The sequence below is a fragment of the Quercus lobata genome, chromosome 3, assembly GCF_001633185.2.
Source record: "Quercus lobata isolate SW786 chromosome 3, ValleyOak3.0 Primary Assembly, whole genome shotgun sequence".
NCBI classification, from domain to species: domain Eukaryota; kingdom Viridiplantae; phylum Streptophyta; class Magnoliopsida; order Fagales; family Fagaceae; genus Quercus; species Quercus lobata.
The window spans coordinates 70,847,573-70,860,177 of NC_044906.1; positions in this window are offsets into that span (position 1 = coordinate 70,847,573).

Sequence of the window (12,605 nt, forward strand, 5' to 3'; positions counted from 1 at the left end):
TGTTTTATTTTAAGTAATATTTATATACATCGGTAAGAAAAAAGTGTGAGTTGGTGTCTATAAACCTTACTAGTACCTTGAAGAGTTAAATCCTTTTGAAATTACTAGTATTATAAGTATTCCCTTTCTCTACTCCCTTTCTCTCTTCCCCTAGTGTTTAACTTAATAAAAAATAATTAAAAAAAAAAAAATATATATATATATATATGTATAAAATAATGTTTCAACTGAAAAAAAAAACATTATGCTATTTTCGCTAAAGATAATTTGAATGTTTCAATAAAAATCCAAACTGAATTTTCATGAATTCGTCATGTTCTTCAGAATATCCCTTTTTAACATCATCATTTAGATATCCTAAATATGGAAGTGAATACTTTTTTGTGTATTGGGCTTGTTTATAGGTTTTTTTTTTTTTTTTTTAATAATTTTTTTAAATTTTTTTTTCCAGTTATAATAACTATCTTAATTTCCTCCGTAGTTTTTTTTTTTTTTTTTTGGAGAGAAATTTCCTCCGTAGTTAGTACTTAGTAGTTACCGATAATTTTTATTTAAAAAAAATTAAATTTAAAGAAAAAAGTTATTGAGAATTGAGATTTAAATCATAGCCATGCCTATAAGCTTATATACTATATTATATGTTTCATTCCTAAAACTGTTTTTCCAATTAACATTAATCCCTTATTCACAAATGATTTTGGATTTATTTAAATTTCTCTTTAGTTGAGATTGTATAAATGAAAGTGGCTAAGTAATTAAAGTGACTAAGTAATTAAAAAAAAATTAATAACAAGCCTATGGTAGATTTAAGGAGCACTAAGAAACTATGTCATATTAATAATATCTTAAAAGACAACGTAATGATAATGTAAAGACAAGTGATGCCGCATGTATATTATTATTAGCCTATTAGGTACATACACTTGTCATGTGAAATGGCTATGGTTTATTCATATACTATATTGCGTGGCTCTCATTCATACCGCATGCCCAGAAAAATTTAATTCTTTCCCATCTGAATTCTTTTTAAATTTAATTTTTGAAGAAAAAAATATAAAGAAATTATGTGGTCTTCATAGAATCAACAATTTAACAAATTTTTTTATCATAAGTTAACTGAATAATTTTAAACAAATAAAAGTTTTTTAGTGGAATAAGCTACCATGAATACTTTATAATTTCTCAATATTATGGATTTTTTTGCAGCTCATATCATAAAATTATACCACTAATAACATAATATCGTATAAAATGCAGTATTACTTGACAAAAGTGGAAAAAAAAAAAATTTGTTGGCTGACAAAAGTTGGTACAATTAGTCAATTAGGAGATATTTAGTGGCTACTTTGTTTGACTGGTACCATCAAGCATCATGATTTTCACGTGTCTGTATCTAATAAAGTGCAGAAATAACAAAACGGGAGCTCCTAGGCAATCAGGTTAATTAGGAATAGCAATGGGCTCGGGTTTGGGCCGAGTTTTTGCAAAACTAGATCCGACTTGCGGGCTTGGATTCGTGACCCGAACTCAGCCTGATTATTAAACGGATTTTTTTCCTGGGACCCAGACCCACCTCGTCAGATCCCGTTTAGTCCAACCAGATTTGGGCCCAAATCATGGCCCAACTAAAAAAAATTGAAGCCCATTAAGATGTTTTGCCTAGATTCAAGCCCATTCAAGCCATGTAACGTGACCCAAATGCCAAAATTTGGCATTTAGGCCACGTTATATGGCAGCCAAATCAATCCAAATCATAGGTTAATTATAAATCAATAAATCACCTATTAATTATATATATCTATAAATCAATAAATCATAACTAAGATTTTAAATCAATAAATCACCATGCTAAGATAACCATTTAATCATTAATCAACAAAATCATAGCTAAAATCACCAGCTAAACATTAAAATAAAATAAATCCAACAAGTTCAAGAAATTAAAGAGCTACAAAATAAATCCCACGAGTCTAAGAAATGAAAAAGGCTAAGAAATTACAAAATGTCTTATCCTCCACAAACCAACAAATTAAAAAGGCTAAGAAATTACAAAAGGCTAAAAAGGCTTAGAATAATTACAAACCAACAAATTAATCCAACTAAATTATTACAAAATGTCTAATCCTCCACAATTGTGACACAACTCCCATCTTCTTCATTAGGCTCCCTATCATCAAGAATTGATTGAAGTGTACAATCTCCAGACATAGTTGAACCTACAACAACAATGAATTAAAAAATGGAATAAACTTCATTAAATTGTAACTAGCAAATATAAAAATGCAATTTTGATTTTATAAATAGAAATTAGACAATTGTTAACCGTTGATTTCACTCCATAACCAATTCTGAGCACACATCATTGCCTTTATAGTCTTGGGATGTAGCCTACTATGGTGTGGACTTAAAAGTCTCCCACTAGTGCTAAAAGCAGATTCTAAAGTAACAGTTGTGACAAGAATGACTAAAATATTTATTGCAATCCTTTGTAAAATAGAATACTTGAGATCATTACTTTTTCACCATCCCAAAATATCAAAATCTTCACTCCTCTTCAACACTCCCTCATCAATGAAATGATCAAATTCCATTTTAGCACTCCATGTTTCTTTGAACTACTTGAACTGTTGTTCACAAACAAATCAAAAGATGACATTGCCCCACTCACCTAAACTTCATTTGTGCCACAGGGCTTGAAGTACTTACAGGAATATGAGAACTTCTTTCATTATCTACAGAGGGCTCATCTATATCTCCATACTCATCAAGCAAATCATAATAAAGATTCTTAATTTTTTCAATCTCCAAATCAGAATTATCACCATAAATGTTAGGATAATAAAACTCCAATAACTTCATCTTATATCTTAGATCTAAGATAGCAGCAACAGTCATAACAATTACTTAGTAAATGAAGGGCTAGAGGAATTAGGGGTGAAAATAAAATTTTATGAATGGGACCAAAATAATAACAACTACTCCATAAAATTGAACTAATTTAATAATGTCATACAAGAAATATAAAGAGTTTGGAGAGTTAACCATATTTCTTTTGAAAATTTTAGGTAAATTTAAGGGGTAAAAATCTAACATTTAAAAAGTTTGGGAGGCTAATAGTATATTTTTTGAAATTTTTTATAAAATTGAAAAAGTTTGGGGAGCTATGGCCCCCACCATTCTTAGTGGATATGCCCCTGAAAGGAATAATTATAAATCACCATGGTCATTGGATCTTAGCTAGGACTGCCTCGACAATTGTTAGGAAGACTTTAGAAGTAAATGATGCAATTTCTGTTGCCCAGAATGGAAAGCACAACTATGAATTACCAAATCAAACATGTGTACACGTTGTGTCACAGATCGAGCTAATGAGAAAGTTGAACAAGCAAAATAAAAATTTCTGCCTTGTGCCCTCCAAAGTCCAAACTGGTCCCAAGGCCTGAATTATTTCTCCTCCCGACTCACAAGATTGGTTAAAGCATCATGCATGGCACTTGCATCTCCTTGAGTTAGAGGGAATCTATATATGGACGAAATCTTCATTTTCGGCACTTGCATCTCCTTGAATTAGAGGGAATCTATATATGGACGAAATCTTCATTTTCAGCTAATTCCCAGGAGAAAAGGAGAAGACCTTTGCATGAGAATAAATAAATAGATAAACAAAAGAGAAGAGACAATAATTGAGATACAGAGTTGATCTATGGGAAGTATAGTCAAAATAATAATTGAATGTTGAAGCTAAATGTAGCGAGATGATAAGCAATAAGATACAAGTCATTATTAGAATATGGTTAAATAATTAAATTCATAATTTCCTAACGGTTTAAGTTTTTAGGAGAATCGATAATTTAACATAGTATCAGATAAGATAATTTATGCCAATGATAGTATACATGTTATCAATAAACTAAGAGTTCATCAAAATAACAACTAATTAAGGGCTCGTTTGGATTGAGGGATGGGAAAGTAGAGTAGAATTGATTGAAAATAAACTAATCTAGGCCAATTCTACTCTTAGTAGGTAAAATAAAGCAAACGTGAAATATCTTAGTAGCTAGAGGAAAATAAAGCAAAAGTGATTCCCATAGTAGCAGCGAGCGTTATTTCAATTAATTGCTAGGGATCTATTTTCTTGTGTAACTTGAGTAGAGGAAAATTCGATATTCATTAAGTCAGTTTTAGTTCACAATGTATTGAATTTATCTTCGTTTAAATAAAATTACATGTCTTATCATTAAAAAAGAAAAAGAAAAAGGAGCCCTTGATGAATTAGTTAAAAAGGCTACCCATTGACTAACATGGTAGCCACTCACAAAATTGAGTCCATTGAAGATGGATTCAAATTTTTTACTCCATTAAATTGACCTAGATTTCTTTATTCATGAAGCCCATGTAGGCATACACCCATGGTTGTCAAAATTTCGATCCAGATCGTAAAATTGCACGATTTTACAATCCCACCTCACCAAAAAGTTTAAAATCGTAGCAAGATCGTAAAAATGGTAGGATTGTATGTAGAATCGTGTAGGATCGTGTAGGATCGTATGTAGGATCGTGTAGGATTGTATAGGATCATATGGGATCCTACTGATCCTACCATTTGGCTTCTTTTATTCTTTTTTTTTTTTTTTTTTTTTTTTTAAGTGGGATTCATTTGGGTAAGATAATCCACCTAAACCCACAAGCCTAATGGGTTATCAGAAGCCTAATAATGAATTGAAGTCCCAAATTTACCCCTATGTCAACATAAAATCTCAAAAAAACCTGTAGTACTTAAGTTTAACGTTTTGGATGTTGATACTAGGAAGGATATAGATGATGAAATGGGATATGACAATGACAGTGATTAGATTAGAAGAACCTTGGAATGAAAATTCTCTTTTGGATTTCATATTTGTAATTAGTTAGTTTAACTTAGATTGAGAATTCTCTTTTGGATTACATATTGTAAATTTGTACTTAGCTAGTTTTTATATGCTAACTAGCCTAACTTATTTTGGATTTGGAACTTAGAATTTGGAAAACATTTTCCATATGTGTAGATAATATTTTGGTACTTAGTTGCTAATTAAACATGTATTGAACTTTTTAGATACATTATGTCAAAAATTAAATATATTTTGTTTTGTTAGAATGACATAAGAACGATGTAGTGCGTGCAAATTACATTTTATGATGCAATTTTTTTTTAATGGATGGATTCATATTTTAAGTGATTATATAACATACAAAGTCACTATCAATAGATTTTTTGCTTAAAATTTGAAAATAGGTAGAATTTTATGAATTACGATTTGATCCTATGATTCACGATCCTACCTACCTCCCACGATCCTACGTAGAATCTTGATTTTGACAACCTTGCATACACCATTGTCATTGCACATGTGAAGGCCAAGTACACGTTATTTGCATTAGGGCCAATGGACTACAACTAGTGAATGCAAAATATACATAGGAGTGTTGTGGTTACTACATGTTTTTGTGCTTACAAACTAATGTGTTAGTGTCACCAATAACAAAGAGACAATTCAATATTCATTTATAAGGTGGTTGAATTCTACTAATCACATTCATTGCCTCATCATCACTTGAGTGTTACTCTTTTCCATTGCTTAAAGCTCCACTTTACTACTACAAGTAGGGTGTGCATGGGTAGTGGTGGCTCTAGGAATTTTTTTCAAGGTGTTATTAGGTGGGCTTGCTCTGTTACAATTTTTTTTTTCTTCAGATTCTCTGTTACAATTTTTTCTTTTTTAGATTTTAGTTCATTTTTTTTCTTTAGCTTTTTCTTTTTGCTTGAAAGCAATGTTATGAATACTGTTTTGGGCCTTGCTTCGATTTTTTTAGTGAAACGAAATATTTCGGTACCAATCTATTTTGATGTATCATTTCAGGGTGTTTCAGGGTTTCTAAAAAAAAATTTAAAAAAAAAAAATTTATATTTTCTTATACAACATAAAATTATGGATCCAAATAAGTAAACTCCAAATAAAACAAATCATTTAGTTTTTCTTTTTTGACATTCAAATCATTTAGTTATTACATAACAACTATTGTTTTAGAATATTAAAACATAAATATGTAATTAAATAATGAAAAACAACAACCAAAAATAGTACAATAAGAGTGTATATATGTATATCAAGGGGGTCAATACCGTATCGGAAGCCGTTTCGGTTTAGTCAAAGAAGTGAAATATTTCGATACCGATTAATACTAGTGTACCGTTTCGAAATTACTGTTATATATATATATATATAATTATTTAAAATGATAAATTTACATTTTATATATTTTTATTTTTATTTTTAGAATACATATGTAACCTATTCAATCAGTTAATCAATCAATAATAATAATAATGGTAATCTATGATTTCAAAACTTAAAAAACCAATAATATATATATATATATATATATGAAAATATGGAACCTTTATTACAATAGGTGAATATAAGTACATTGATGTGAGAATGGTACAGAGGGAACCATTTACGAGGACTTGAATCACCTAAGTGAAAGGTTGAAAGCTTGCCTCATGGCCATCTGTCTAAAGCTTTAACCCATATGTCTTTTCACTTGGTCACATGACCATGTGGGGGGTAAAGAGTGAAGATAAAAACAAAGTCCTCTCACTTCCCATCTCAATTTAAATTTCCATCAGAAATTCACGTGGGGTGAAAACCAAAAGGTGAAATGGAAAAAAGAGAAGAGGCTTGACAGATGTGTTGATGAGAGCGAGACCGAGAAGAAGAAGAAGCAAATGTAGTAGCAATGGTGTTCTACAGCAACAACGTCTGCTAAATCTGGTTTTACAAAACCTCTTCTTCTTACTCTACTTCTTTTCATCCCTCTTGTTTCCCAAAAATTTGCAAAGAAATCAAAACTTTTGTTTCGCTTCGGTATCCAGTTACTGGCTGAAACCCTCTTCTTCTTTTTTTCTTTTTTTTTGCTTGAAAATGGAACAAATAATTTTTTTATTTTATTTGAGGGTGTTCCTAATTTTGATTGAGGGTGTTTCTAATTTTTTTTAGAGGGTAAACAAATAAAAAAAAATTTTAATTATTACATTTTTTTTTCTTTCCTTTTCAAGTTAGAGTGTTCTTAGGAACACCATGAATGCATGGGTTGACCCAACCTACCATGGTGGGTTAAAAAGAAAATTCAACCCAACCCACATGGGTCGGGTTGGGTCGAGTTGAACCTATGAGTTTAACAATTTTATTTATTTATTACTACTATTATTATTAAATTGAGCAAAAAAAAATTTATCACACTTGCCAACTGAGTTGATAAACAAAATATACATCAATATATGAACTAATATTCCAACTCAGTCATACATTAATATATGAACTAATATACATTAATATTGGCTTTTTATATAAGATAGAAGGAAGAGTTGGTTATTTAAAAAAATTTATTAATTATATAATATATTTTAAATATATATTAAATATATGGGTGGGTTGGGTCGGGTTTGGAATTTTATGACCCGAACCCAACCCAACCAGCTATCAAAAACTTTTTTGTAACCCAACCCAACCCACCATGCCCTAAAAACCAACTCAACCTGACGGGTTGAGTTAGATCGGGTCGGGTTGAGTCGATTTTGGCGAGTCAGCGGGTTGGCTACACACCCCTAACTACAAGAGTTAGGCCTTTTTTGTAGTGATACTTTGAGTTAAGTAATGTGTTTGAGCTTGGTGAGAGAGTATAATTAAAGTGTGTGTTTAGCAATTAGTTTATTTCTCAGAAAAAAAAAAAAAAATTCGTTGTCTCATCAATTTGCAAGCTTTATGTAGTAAAAATTGTAGTATCTTTATTATTTTTCAAACATATAATATAGATTGGCATCTAAATAGTGTTTAACCATAAATAACATCTTCAGCTCGATCACATCCTTCTAAACATGTAGGGCCTCCTTGTAAGATTTAATTGGTTTTCAATGTCGCATTCATGCTGTGAGGCAAAATCTATAGCACACTCGTTAGCTCAATGTGAGGAAGATGAAGGTTTTGTGTGGGGAAAAGGGTTGCTTGGTGAATGGGGGAAATGAGGCCATTTGTAATGCTGGTGAGATATGAAGGAAAAGATTAGTCATTCTGAGTTTTGGTGCAAAAGGGTCAATGAGAATTTGATGTGGGAGAGTTTTTCTTGGTGAAAGGAAGTGAAACCAAAGCACAAGGGTTGAGGGATATAAGTTATAATTGATTTGTGAAGTTAAGACGGGCATCTATAATTCTTAGTAGTCACATAGCTTTTTATATCAATGAAAAATACAAAATGAAGAAGACAATGGAGCGGAGTTAAAAAAAGTGAACAAACCCAATGACTCATTAGTTGATGTGGCAATTTTAATTTTTTTTTTTTTATATTTATATTTAGGCCGTTTGACACATTAGACTTTTTCATTCAAGAGATAACGACAAAGATTAAATTGACACGGCACTGAAAGGTTAAGAACTAAATTGACACAATTGAAAAGTTAGAAACTAAATTGAAATCTAGTGTAAATGATAGAGACCAAATATGTAATTTATCCTTTAAATAATCATATAAAGTGGTTCTTTCCCTTATTTGTTTTGACTCATAGATGAGATAGTTGATGCTACAATAATTGTCAATCAACTAAGGATTCATCAAAACTTCAACCAATTAAAGGTATGTGTTCAAGAAAGATTAATGATTGCATGATTTCATTATAAATATGTTTCATTGGGTTCAAGTTGGTTTAACTAGTAAAATTTTTTATTGTCGAATAAGATATATGAGATTCAATCAATTAGCATCTTAGCCTTATAATGAGAACAAACATTATGAAGTGGATGTATGTCATAGGTTTAAATTTTATATATATATATATATATATAGCAGTCACCGGGTGTACGAAAAGCAACATCCTTTCCTTGGTCTAATAGTCAACTATGAAGACAGGGCAGATGATGATGACAGAGACCCAAGCTGGCTTTCAAGAATGTTTGAATATGGTTTCCTTAGACTCATCAAACTAACGAACCATGTTCAGATCACCCAATTCCCTCAGATAATCCAACAGGTCGTAGCAAAGATCAAAAGTCCTTTTGTATCCATCAGATGCTGGAGCACTCTCCCACAAAGGGACGGTAACAATTGGATGGCTGTTCAACCTGCTCACCACCTTGTACTCATCAATGGGTACACTCACAATGGTCCCTGGTACGATGGTGATTCCTACCTTTCTTATACAGACCCTTTGGCTCTCGCAGAATGTTGGAAAAACTATTTCAACAATGAACTCCGAGATGTCACAGGAGAACTATGGGAAAATTACTATTTTGTAGGAAATACTGGCAGAATTACAGTATTCACCACTAGGCCATACTCCGAAACCTTCACTACCCAAAGGTTTAACTACATTGATCCTCCCCAGTACACGGCTCAGAAAGCAGACTATGAACCTCTCCTCTATTGTGAGTTTTGTAATCTGTTTGACAGATACCATGAGCATGAGCATGAAGACGGTCCTCCTGGGTTTGATCCTTATGATGGGTATCCCTCTGGTTATGATACAGATTGAAAGTATCTCCAGAAATGGCTCCAGGAAGCTCCAGAACAGCTCCAGGACCCACAGTTTTGCTCAAGTACCACCTTTGCAAATCCGGTTACTATTCCGAACAGTACCCGCACTGCAGAGTTGACCGACAGAGCACTATTCACTGCACAGTCCAGAACACTATACAGGGTTACTATTCCAGAAAAGCAAGGGGACAATACACTGTTCATAAACAGTGACCAGTTACTGTTCACTCTACAGTGCCCCAGCAGAATCATTGAAGTTACTATTGCTTTCGGCTGAAAAGATATTCACCTGGAAGTAAAAGCATTTCACCTTCCGTGATTCAAGCAGTCTCCTGAATGGATCCAAGGCTCCCTCCATCTATATAAGGCATCCTTGGCCTCAGTCTTCAGCAGGCTCAATTTTAAGCTCAGCTTAATTTTGTAAAAACACCTCAGAGGTCTTTCACTTGTAAACAGAATGACTCTCTTCTTTTCCCTTTCCCTAGTTTACACTTGTACCAGAACTACATTTGTAACCTATTTATGCTTCCGCCCCCAGTGCCCTCTGAATGGCACCTCTTGTTTGTAGCTTACCCCCATTTGGTATATATATATATAAATATAAACTTCATGTTAGAGAACATGAGGTTGTGCCATGTGGTGCATTTCTTGAGATTCCTTTTTTTTAGGAAGGAGATTCTCTTTAATTAGGCTTCTACTTCAATAAAGTTTGAATTTATATCAAAGTATTAGTTCATTTTTTTTTAAAGAGTTTCAACCTATAGTGTCTGCTTCTGATGATAACTCTTTATCATTAGACCAAGATACCAATCAGTTTTTGATATAGGTAAGAATTGAACTCCAAAGTATTAGTTCATTGAATTAGCCAATAAAGTAAATGCATATATTAATTACCTATAGTTGTGCATTGGTTATTTTATATTAAATGAATTTATATGAACTCTATATAAGAAATTATTTTTAGTTGGAATAATAATAATAATAATTGTAAGGACCAGATTTGAGTTCTTAACCCAAAATGTGGATGGACTCATGCTCAAAAAGCCCAAAATAATGAATTTGTAGAGAGTGGGTTGGAAAACTGGGTTTTAATAAATCAGACAAACACTAAAATAGATTCAAATGACAAGAGAATGGAAAATAGACAGGTTTATGCTAAAGATAATCATCCTCGGCAAAGTCCAAAGAGATCTGTTCTTATATATTGCCCTTAGGTTTGATTACAAGATTTGTTACTGATTGCTACAATGTTTCCCCTTTGATTTCTTGATCCCTTTCTCCCATTGCCTCCTCTTTCTTTTATACTCTCTTCTCCTTTCGTCTTCGTCCTCCACGTGCACCTTCCATAAGTCTGGTGTAGTAGCTGTAAGGCTGATAACCACTGTTCAGGTATCACCTCTACATTAATGCGGCCAGAGAATTAGTCGTAGAGCATTTAATGCGGTGGTAGCAGCTTTCCCTTTAGATATTTTTGGATTCCCTTTTGTCCTTTGTCTCTACAATGCTTATTCGAGCCAACAGAACTTCCTGGAACACTCCTCTGGGCGATAGACCACTGTAGACTTCAAAATTTTATGATGTATTCACAACCGTCCAATTGTTCATGATAAAATGTTTGTGATCGAATTAATCACCAATTGATGAGGTAGAGGATCAGCAAATGAAATCAAGCCATGTGGCAACATCAAATAAGAAAACCATATGGCAATGTCAGAAAAAAAGACCTATATGGAAAGTTCTTATTAAATGGGAGACTAAATTAAATCCATAATTAGCTCTCAATAAATGCTGAGAGAAAATTCCAAATTAAATATGATTGAGTTGCCTATAAATAGGGGCTTCTCATATGAGAAAGGAGAAACTTAGAGAGAAAAACCCGACTGACACTTTGCCAAAATAGAGAGTCACCTCTAAGTCCAAAAGAGCACCTTTGCTCCCTCAAAATCAAGGCTCATTTCTACTTCCTCAAATCAAAGTAGAGATTTTCCTTCAATTAAGTTCGAGATCAAGTCAACGGCCCTCAACTTCAAATCAAAACTCAAGTACATCCAATCACACATCCAACTCGGAGACATCAAAGTACAATTCAAGATCAAGCTTCATAGCCCTTTGGATCGTAAAGTTACTTGGAGATCGAATCATAGGAGTTTTATTGTATTCTTTCATTATAAAGAGTCATACAGAGGATTGTACTCACATATATACAAATCAATACAATTGATAATTTGTTACACTATTTCGTGATCGTGTGATTCTTCTTTTACAAAAAGTTGTGTGTACAAATTTCTGGCACACCCAGTGGGACCTCTCTGTCTATCATCTCTTTCTCCATCCTAGAAATCTTCAAGTCTCCAATCTACCAAGATCAATGGGCTCGAAGAAGTCTCAGACGCCTAAGAATGCTACCAAGAGCATTGGAGGGTCAACAAGCAACAGTACTTCCACAGGTCCCATGACCCGAAACAAAGCTAAGGCAATAAGGCTCATCACATCACAAGAAGTTGAGGAAAAGGCTCCTGTGACCAAACTCATAAGTGCCCTAGCCCAGCCAAAGACTGTGATCTCCTTGAGCACTTTGAGGACAAGCAAGTACACTTCCTCTAGGAGGGGAGATTCAGCATTCACTCCAGAGGACTCAACGATAGGGAGCGAATATCACTATTCTGCATTAGGTGCTGTGTCGAGTACTGCTTCACAGTCAGGTTCTTCCTAAGGATCCCCCCAAGAAGTTACTTCATCTATCTTCTTGGAGAATTCTTCTCGTACAATAGCTATGGCGGCCATGGTGACAAAGAGTGTCACCATTGACAAAAAGATTCTTCTCGTACAATAGCTATGGCGGCCATGGTGACGAAGAGTGTCACCATTGACAAAAAGATTGCTGAAATGGGACATGCCATAGCTAAGCTTACCAAGACTGTGGAGGAGAAAGACCTTCAAATTGCCACACTTATGAACAAGCTTGAGGTTCAAAATCGAGGGGAGTCCAGCAAAGGTCATTCTCACATGCATCAGCATACATCCCAAGGAGCTTATAC